Raw genomic sequence first — 10,431 nt, forward strand, 5'->3', positions numbered from 1 at the left:
CTTTACAGAAGCACGTTGCCCATAAACGACATGTCCCACAATGCATCTCAAATTTGACTTTTTCTCAGAATTTGACTTTTTTTGTCCAAATATGCCTTTTTTCTTAGAATTAGCCTTTTTCTCATAAATAGATTTTTTTTTCAAAATGTCACTTCTCTTTTTCAAAATGTCACAATCAATGTTTTTCCAGAATGTGGCTTTTCTTTTAAAATCATATTGTGACATTCTTACTGAAGAGACTTGCAATTATTTGCTCTAGACTTCTGCTTTCAGACGTAGTTAATTATGAAGTTATATTAATTAATTATATAGTCTTAAAGTTACAACCGGCCCTTTGAGTGCAACCATAATGCTGATGTGGCCCGTGATGAAATTGAGTTTGACACCCCTGTACTACACCATCACTTTTTTCACTTTTTTGATATACTATACTATGACTTTTTACACTTTTTCGACATACTACACTACTAATACTGCTACTACTACAAAGCGTACATTGATTTTTTTAACCTTGAACATTACCCTTTCCCCAATTCTGGCTTCCCTCCTCTGGCTTCCTGTCCATTTTAGAGTTCATTTTAAGATGTTATTGTTTGTTTTTAAATCGCTTAATGGGCTGGCCCCTCAGTACATCTCCGACCTCCTACAGGTGGACCCCCCCTCAAGGGCTTTGAGGTCGGCTGATCAGCTGCTGCTGGTAGTCCCTAAAACAAAGAAAAAGACCAGGGGAGACCGAGCCTTCTCAGCGGTAGCCCCCAGGCTCTGGAACGACCTGCCCCCCCCCCCATGTCAAATTGTCGCCCACCCTTCAAACTTTTCAGTCCCGCCTGAAGACCCTCCTCTTTTCCCTCGCTCTCGAGTCAGTTTGAGCTGTTTGAACGATTGTTATGTTTTTATTGTCTGTCCATAGCCTTTGTGCCTTTTATCTATTCTTATGTGTGCCTTTTATCTATTATTGTAATATTATATTTTATTATAATGTTATGTTTGCTGTGAAGCACTTCGGTAAACCCTTTTAAATATGTGCTCTATAAGTAACGTGGATTGGATTGGATTTGACACGACAGGCAAGAGTTCCTCAAGAAAATAAGATAAATGTAAGAATGTTTTTTAAATAAAGCATGATTTCTGTTCTGTTTCCAGATGGCGGCCATTGCTCTGTGTCTGACGTTGGGTCTGGAGGTATATTGGAAGAAGCCTCCGGTGGAAACTACAGTCGACGACTTCAACCGAGTGAAATACCAACCAAAACCCTCCCTGACCTGACCTTTAACCCCTCCGTAAATCTACACCAGGCACTCTTTCTAGATCAGAATTTCTTTTAAAAACCCACCATATTTATATTTGACAGGATGCACCTTTTAAGTAGAGAATATTCTGCTTTTTAAACAGATTTTTGTGTGACTATTTGTGAGAAATGATCCCAGATTATAGGGCTGCTGTGAGACTTTAAATAAAGAAGGAGCGGCAGCGTGTTATAAATAAAGTTTATTTTATAAATTCATGTTTCTGTGTAGTTTCTTCCTGCAGCCACAAGATGGCGCAATATATTTTAATAACCCAAAAGCAGGTTTGTGTCAAATGAGGATACATCTCTTAGTTTCCTCACATTTTAAATAAAAGTTTTGATAACTAAACAACCAGTCATTCTCCAGCAAATACTGTATTTATTTAATTACCATTACTTTAAAATGATAAAAACGATGTTATTTATACCAAGATAAGTATACAGTATGTCACATTATGAAAATAAATAATACAAAACTCAAACATATTATAAACAGTGGTATTGTACTATTGTGACATATTTGTACTTTTATGGAGTATTTCAATGTACTGCTCCTTTACATACACTTCTTCTCTAGTACGCTTTGTTCTTGTCATGCAACATTTATTATAAAACGTCTATAAGGCATGTTTTTTAATAGAAATATGAATTCAAAAAGCTTTATTACCGGCTTCTACACAATTTAAAACACAACAAAACCTTCAAATTAACAAAAATAACCTCTGGAGAACATAGAACTACTAAATAACTACGCCCGGACTCCGCTGCTGCTCCGTGCAGAGAATCTGCAGAAGTGTGTGTGTGTGTGTGTGTGTGTGTGTGTGTGTGTGTGTGTGTGTGTGTGTGGTGTGTGTGTGTGTGTGTGTGTGTGTGTGTGTGTGTGTGTGTGTGTGTGTGTGTGTGTGTGTGTTTTATCTGATCCGGATGGTTACTAATTCCTTGGGACCGGGAACACCATGGGTGTTACAAAGTTGACTAAATCATCCAAAACTCAATGAAAGTTGTGATCAGCCATTTGATATGTTCAAATGTCTACTCAGAAGGATATCATAAAGCCTTAATGCAATCGAATGTAAAACTAAAAAGTTATGATTGATGAAAGTAGTAAATCGGTAAGATTTGAACCGAACACAACAGGAAGGTTAAGGTCAAATAATGAGACCCCCCCCCTCCCCCCCTTGCACCTTCAAACAGTGCCCCCCCACATATCAAATCCCAATTTAAGCCCTGATTACATCTGACACCTGTGTTAAAAGCTGCAAACCTTCAACTGAAAGCTGAAGTGAAAGCTGAGGCTCCAAAATAATAAAAACTCTCCTTCTGTTTTCTGGTCCAGCCTCCATCAGATGAACAAACAACAGATGTGACCGTTATTCTTCACTGATGCTGGTTTCTATTTTAATCTGCATGAGGTTTCATTTCACACAGAATGAAAGCTACAGTTCAGGAGAATTGTATTTACTGTAAATAGAGTCCCTTAAGAGAGGTCAGGGATTCATCCTATACACCTTTCATTTGATAAATAACATTACATCTCCATTCCCATTCCCATTACCGTACTGAATAAATAAAGTTGAATCTGATTTATAATTATTTATTTTCTCAATAGATTTGTTATTGTTGTCAAGTTTTGCATTATTTATTTGGCCTATCTTTTGCTTACATTTTGTTATTATAGTATATACTATATATAGTAAGTATATTCATTACATTTGGAGTCTTAATAATAATAATAAACTCTTTCTTAGCGCTCCCACAAATATTATATAATATAAAATGTTGATAAGTTTGTCGTCAATAAAGTTGGTGTTATTTTATAAAATTTGAGTCATAATTGAATGAGAAAATAAATGAAAATATAAAAAAATATATAACAAAATGAATCAACAATATTAAGACAACAAATCTGAAAATGAATGAATGCGGAAAATGACAACAATAACAACATTCATAAAAAAAAAAAAAACATTTGTGTTGTAATAATGAAATAAAATTCATATCGTGGATTTAAAAGCACCACAAATTGGAAGCACCTTTATAATCCTCTCTCTTATCCAAATGACATTTACAGATTAAACTAAACCTCATGTGTTTTTTCTTATTTCTGGTCATATCTTTCTATAAAATCGCTGCATGAGGAATTCTTCTTAAGCCACAGGTTGATAATACCGGTGAAAACACACCTCCATGATTTGTGAACATGTTGAAGCGAGCATCAGAACACACATTTTATCTGAAAGGAAAACAAGTTCCTTTGTATGATTTGCTGCGATTCAAGCTTCATATTCAGGGGATTAAATAAAGTCATGGAAACAGGATGGTCGGCCCCTGAGGGGAAGTTCATTCACAGGAAACCACCAGAAACAATCAGCGCTGCCAAACAGATGATAACACTGCCGGGAAACTGGTTCAGCACTTACAGGAGAAAGACACCAAATATATATAAAAATGAAACAGAAATGACAAAAAAATACAAAATGTTTAAAAAAAGGCCACAAAATGACTAAAGGGAAACAAAGAGACACAACATGTCCACTAAAAAGGGACAAAATATGAAAAAAGAGATTTAAAATGTTCATAAAAAGACACAAAATGTCAAATAAGACACAAAAGGACTACATAGAGACACAAAAGGCAGATCAAAAGACACAAAATGTTTTTAAAAAAGGCCACAAAATGACTAAAGAGAAACAAAGAGACACAACATGTCCATTAAAAGACACAAAATATCCCCAAAAAATATTCTAAATGTTCAAAAAAGATGCAAAACGTCAAATAAAAGACACTAAATTACTAAAAAAGAGACACAAAACGACTTCTATGAGACACAAACCAAAAAAGAAAAGAAACAGAGACACAAAATTACTAAGAGATACAAAAGGTCGATAAAAAGACACAAAATGCTTTAAAAAAAGGTCCCAAAATGAAAAAGGGAAACCAAAAGAAACAAAACATCTAAAAATAGATTCAAATGTTCATAAATAGACACAACATGTCTCTATAGAGACACAACATGTCTCTATAGAGACATGTTGTGTCTCTATAGAGACACAACATGTCTCTATAGAGACACAACATGATTCTATAGAGACACAACATGTCTCTATAGAGACACAACATGATTCTATAGAGACACAACATGTCTCTATAGAGACACAACATGTCTCTATAGAGACATGTTGTGTCTCTATAGAGACACAACATGTCTCTATAGAGACATGTTGTGTCTCTATAGAGACACAACATGTCTCTATAGAGACACAACATGTCTCTATAGAGACACAACATGTCTCTATAGAGACATGTTGGTGTCTCTATAGAGACACAACATGTCTCTATAGAGACACAAACATGATTCTATAGAGACACAACATGTCTCTATAGAGACATGTTGTGTCCTCTATAGAGACACAACATGTCTCTATAGAGACACAACATGTCTCTATAGAGACACAACATGATTCTATAGAGACACAACATGTCTCTATAGAGACATGTTGTGTCTCTATAGAGACACAACATGTCTCTATAGAGACACAACATGTCTCTATAGAGACATGTTGTGGTCTCTATAGAGACACAACATGTCTCTATAGAGACACAACATGATTCTATAGAGACACAACATGTCTCTATTAGAGACACAACATGATTCTATAGAGACACAACATGTCTCTATAGAGACACAACATGTCTCTATAGAGACACAACATGATTCTATAGAGACACAACATGTCTCTATAGAGACACAACATGTCTCTATAGAGACACAACATGATTCTATAGAGACACAACATGTCTCTATAGAGACACAACATGTCTCTATAGAGACACAACATGTCTCTATAGAGACATGTTGTGTCTCTATAGAGACACAACATGTCTCTATAGAGACATGTTGTGTCTCTATAGAGACACAACATGTCTCTATAGAGACACAACATGTCTCTATAGAGACACAACATGTCTCTATAGAGACACAACATGATTCTATAGAGACACAACATGTCTCTATAGAGACACAACATGTCTCTATAGAGACACAACATGTCTCTATAGAGACACAACATGTCTCTATAGAGACACAACATGTCTCTATAGAGACACAACATGATTCTATAGAGACACAACATGTCTCTATAGAGACACAACATGACTACAAAGAGACACAACATTTCAAAAAAGACACAAGTACTTTAAAATGTCCTGAAGTGCAATACTTTTGTACTTCATTACTTTGCTGTTCACTCAAAGCTCTGAATGACTCAGTGTTTGTTGGGCAGACACTATCCAAAAATAATTGAATATAATAATTTCACAACGAGACGAGTCGTGCAGAAATATGGATCTCATCCACTTTGACTTTCACCGACACAACAGGATATGTACACATAACAACGTGACACAGTATTAATACTTTATAATCTCTCTGACGGCCTGCAGACAGGAAATCACTCTTCTGGAGATTTTATCTACTTTTCTACTGTCAAAATATACAAAGAGACACAAAATGTTGTGTGTGTGTGTGTGTGTGTGTGTGTGTGTGTGTGTGTGTGTGTGTGTGTGTGTCTGTGTGTGTGTGTGTGTGTGTATGTGTGTGTGTGTGTGTGTGTGTGGTGTGTGTGTGTGTGTGTGTGTGTGTGTGTGTGTGTGTGTGTGTGTGTGTGTGTGTGTGTGTGTGTGTGTGTGTGTGTGTGTGTTGTGTGTGTGTGTGTGGTGTGTGTGTATGTGTGTGTGTGTGTGTGTGTGTTGTGTGTGTGTGTGTGTGTGTGTGTGTGTGTGTGTGTGTGTGTGTGTGTGTTAAAAGTCCAGAGGCCTGTACTACGAAGCTGGACAATGATACAAAGTCCCAAATTTACTCACCAATGCTGCGTAAATACTTCGTCAAAAATGATTATCTTAGAGCGGACTTGCAGCCTATTTCAAACATTTTGACCCTGTATCTTTTATAACCTACGACCTAAATATACCAACAGCAATAATCCTCATATTAAAGGGGACCTATCATGCAAAATGCACTTTTGTACGTCTTTTCTACATGAATATGTGTCCCCAGTGTTCCAGGGAACTCACCAAGTGTCAGAAAACACAACCCTCTCTATTTTCCTCCATACCCAAATCTCTAAAAAAGGGGCTGCAACGGATCTGATAAAAACTGATCCAGATTTGAACACTGTCCTGACGTCAGGACGGTGGGGCTACGGCTATTGGGCCAACTCCACCAATCAGGAGGAGACAGACACGGCCATAGAGTGGCGAAGTCCCTCCCCTTCCGGTGGACCTCCATGGGACCTTATTTCGGAAAAATTATGTATTGAAGTCAATGGAGAGAGAAAGATTATCTTTCGATCCCGTTTGAATTGTGCCACGAATTACACATATGATGTTAGTTAATTTAAAAGATAATTTTGCAAGTAAAAAAAAAAAAAATGTATCGTAAAACTGTGAAGTAACACATTTGTTTGTGTGAAACGCTCAATGAACTACATCTCTGGTCAACAACACACGTCACCAAGATGGCCGTCACTACTGTCTTGTCAACAAAACGATTGACTACCCTCACTATCACCACAATGAAACACGTCCTGAGAATGTCATGCAAAGCTGCCTGCCTGCCTTCCTTTGATTCTCTCTGAACTGCCTGGTCGTTTTAATGTTTAATGTCAACCATTTGTGCAGATAGCATGAAGTAGAGAAGATCGCTAGCGTTAGCGTTAGCATTTCTCCCCCGGGCTTAAATTGTGTATTATAGAATGACCACACCGGTGACAGTACTCTTCAAAGGGTTCACGAAATATGACTACTACTCTTACTGTTTAACATTTTGGGTTACTTAATGTTCCTTCATGTTAAGGCTAATACAAATGACAAGGCTGTAATGCTAACTAACGTGCTAGCTACTAGCTAGCTTGATCCAGAGACTCCTGGTCCTTTCATCAGACGGGAAGCTAAAGAACGAGCAAGACCCATTGCTGGTATAATAACAACCTGGTACTAAGCACACAGGCATCTTGTTAAAGTTATCTTATCTTAGCCAGCGCCATATAGATAGATTATATCTATATGGCGCTGATCTTAGCTATCTCTTAGTGGAGGAAAACAATTGTGACATCACTTACGCGACTCTGGGATTTGTAGTCTTTCTAGTTGCGTATTTTTCATAGTCTTATATTTCAACAGTTTTACGACAAACTGTGACTTTTTTGACATGGAAATGATTTTTTAAGATTGACAAACATCATATGTGTAATTCATGGCACAATTCAAACGGGATCGAAAGATAAGTTTTCTCTCTCCATTGACTTCAATACATTATTTTTCCGAAATAAGGTCCCATGGGGCGGAAGTAGATGGGCGTGACTTCGCCACTCTATTGCCGTTCGAAAGTGCTGGAGACGCTGTAGTACATATGCCAGGCCTGTAAGTGGCGCTGTAGTCAAACTCAAACTTTTATGATTATTATTGCTCCTTTTTCTCAATGTTGTTTTTGTGTTTGGGCTAAAAGAGAAAAAAGAGAGAAAAAAAGACTAGAATACGAAAACTCAAGTTAAATATTTAATAATAATTGTCTGTGTATAAAAATCATTATTTATACAAATAGTTAAATATGCTACAAAATGAAGACTGCAAGAAGTCACAACACTTTGATAAAACTTTTTTTTTTAATTATTTCACTTGTTATTAAACAAAGATGGGGTTTTATCTTGTTGGGACCAGAAAATCAATTTTAACCCAAGAAATCTGGAATTTATTTTGATTATGATGAAGAAAACCAGAAAAGTTAGAGATTTGCTCGAAAGAAATACAAATATATATCTTTTCAGATGTTATTTGGTTTATCGGTGGCGAACCGTGTCTATCACAACTGGACCTTCTGTAGACACAAACACACCCCCCCGCCACCGCCGCCGCCCCACCCGCCGTTATAATGTCCGTCTTTTCACTGAATTGTCGTCTTGAAAAGGGTACTGACAAGAATTCCGGAACAACATCATCTTCACCTGTTGCACTTTCCATTTCAACGTTAAAAACAATAAAAAGGCATATGAATTGCTTCGTCGCATTCATCTAGATCAGGGGTGTCAAACTCAAGGCCCGGGGGCCAAATCCGGCGCATGACTTCATTTTCTGTGGCCCCACAAGAGCTCTGAAAGAATATGATATGTTTATTATACGGTTACATGATGATTTACAGAAGCACATTGCCCATAAACTACATGTCCCACAATGCATCTCAAAATATGCCTTTTTTCTTAGAATGTGCCTTTTTCTCAGAATTTGACTCTTCTTTTTAAAATGTTACTTTTTGTTCAAAATGTTACTTTAAAAAAAAAAAATCACTTCCTTTTTTAAAGATGTCACTTCTTGTTTTTTTCAATGTCACTTCAAGGTTCCTTATTTTGTCATACGAACATCGCTACATGTAGTTATGCAGATGAAAATCTTAGGTCACAGGCTTCTCCAACAGAGCAACACAATAACAGATAAACAGAAAAATATAGTGCAAGTAAATAGTAAATAGTAAATACAAAAAGAAAAATAGTTTAAAAAAGTGAAATAGTGAAATAGTGCAATAAGAGTCTATATGCAAGTTATTGGAATGATATATTAGATAAATAATTACTAAGTAGCAGATTAATGTTATGGATGTTGTTTCAGCAGTTCAGTTGTTTAACTTGTGACATTCTCACTGAAGAGACTTGCAATTATTTGCCCCAGACTTCTGCTTTCAGACGTAGCTAATTATGAAGTTATTACCCTACAGTATCTGATAATAATCCAATGCAGAGGCAATAATTTAATATAATACATTATTTTATATATATATTTATATATGTATTCTTATATAGTCTTAAAGTTACAACCGGCCCTTTGAGTGCAGCCATAATGCTAATGTGGCCCGCGATTAAATTGAGTTTGACACCCCTGATCTAGATCCTCTGTCTCGAGCCAGTGAACTACCGGGCCTTCTTGACTCTTGAGTACCCTGGAACCGAGGGGAACTCTGAAAGAATACTGCTATGGAAATCTTAGACCTAGTCAATACTGTGGAGATATACAATTAGAATGATCAATCAATAAACTGGTGAAACAAACAGAGTTGTCTTTTTGGTTCTTTATTCGAAGCGCTTCGAAGGTACAAGTCTCACAGAGTACAGAGTATTCTGCAAGAGTGCACACAGAGAGAAGTGTGTGTGTAAGTTGTATAGGATCTTGACAGTTCAACAACACTTCATCACCTGTCACTGTTACTGGGCTGGAAAGAGAGATAAGCAACGCCTTTCCAGAGGAACAGAAACTGTACATTGCTAATGTAGAAAAACAGGAACTTGTTAAAGACAGATGGAAGTGGGGAAAGCAGGAACTTGTTATGGGACAGGGAAGAAACACAGGAACTTAGTCAAGACACTGTGTTTGACACCCAGACACAGTTAAGGTTAATCATAAGTCTAGCAAAGGACATTAACTGAATACATCATCATGGAACTACTGCATTTGGTTTTACCATATTAGGCAACATATACAATTTGCCACTACAATACGTCCATTGGCTACAAATCAACATATGAGTGGTTGATCAAACTGTCAATCCAAAAGTACGCTCTCATTCAGTGCAACGGCCAGGGTATAGAGAGGCGAAGTCCCTCCCCTTCCGGTGGACCTCCATGGGACCTTATTTTGGAAAAATTATGTATTGAAGTCAATGGAGAGAGAAAGATTATCTTTCGATCCCGTTTGAATTGTGCCACGAATTACACATACAGTATGATGTTTGTCAATTTAAAAGATAATTTTGCAAGTCAAAAAAATAAAAATGTGTCGTAAAACTGTGAAGTAACACATTTTAATGAACTACATCTCTGGCCTCGCACAACAACACACGTCACCAAGATGGCCGTCACTACAAATACAGTGACTACCCTCACTGTCACCACAATGAAACACGTCCAGAAGAATGTCATGCAAAGCTGCCTGCCTGCCTTCCTTTGATTCTCTCTGCCTGGTCTTTTTAATGATTAATGTCAACCATTTGTGCAGATAGCATGAAGTAGAAAAGATCGCCGATGCTAATGTAGCGTTAGCGTTAGCATTTCTCCCCCGGGCTTAAATGGTGTATTATAGAATGATCACACCGGTGACAG

This window comes from Trematomus bernacchii, unplaced genomic scaffold, assembly GCF_902827165.1.
Source record: "Trematomus bernacchii unplaced genomic scaffold, fTreBer1.1, whole genome shotgun sequence".
Classification (NCBI taxonomy): domain Eukaryota; kingdom Metazoa; phylum Chordata; class Actinopteri; order Perciformes; family Nototheniidae; genus Trematomus; species Trematomus bernacchii.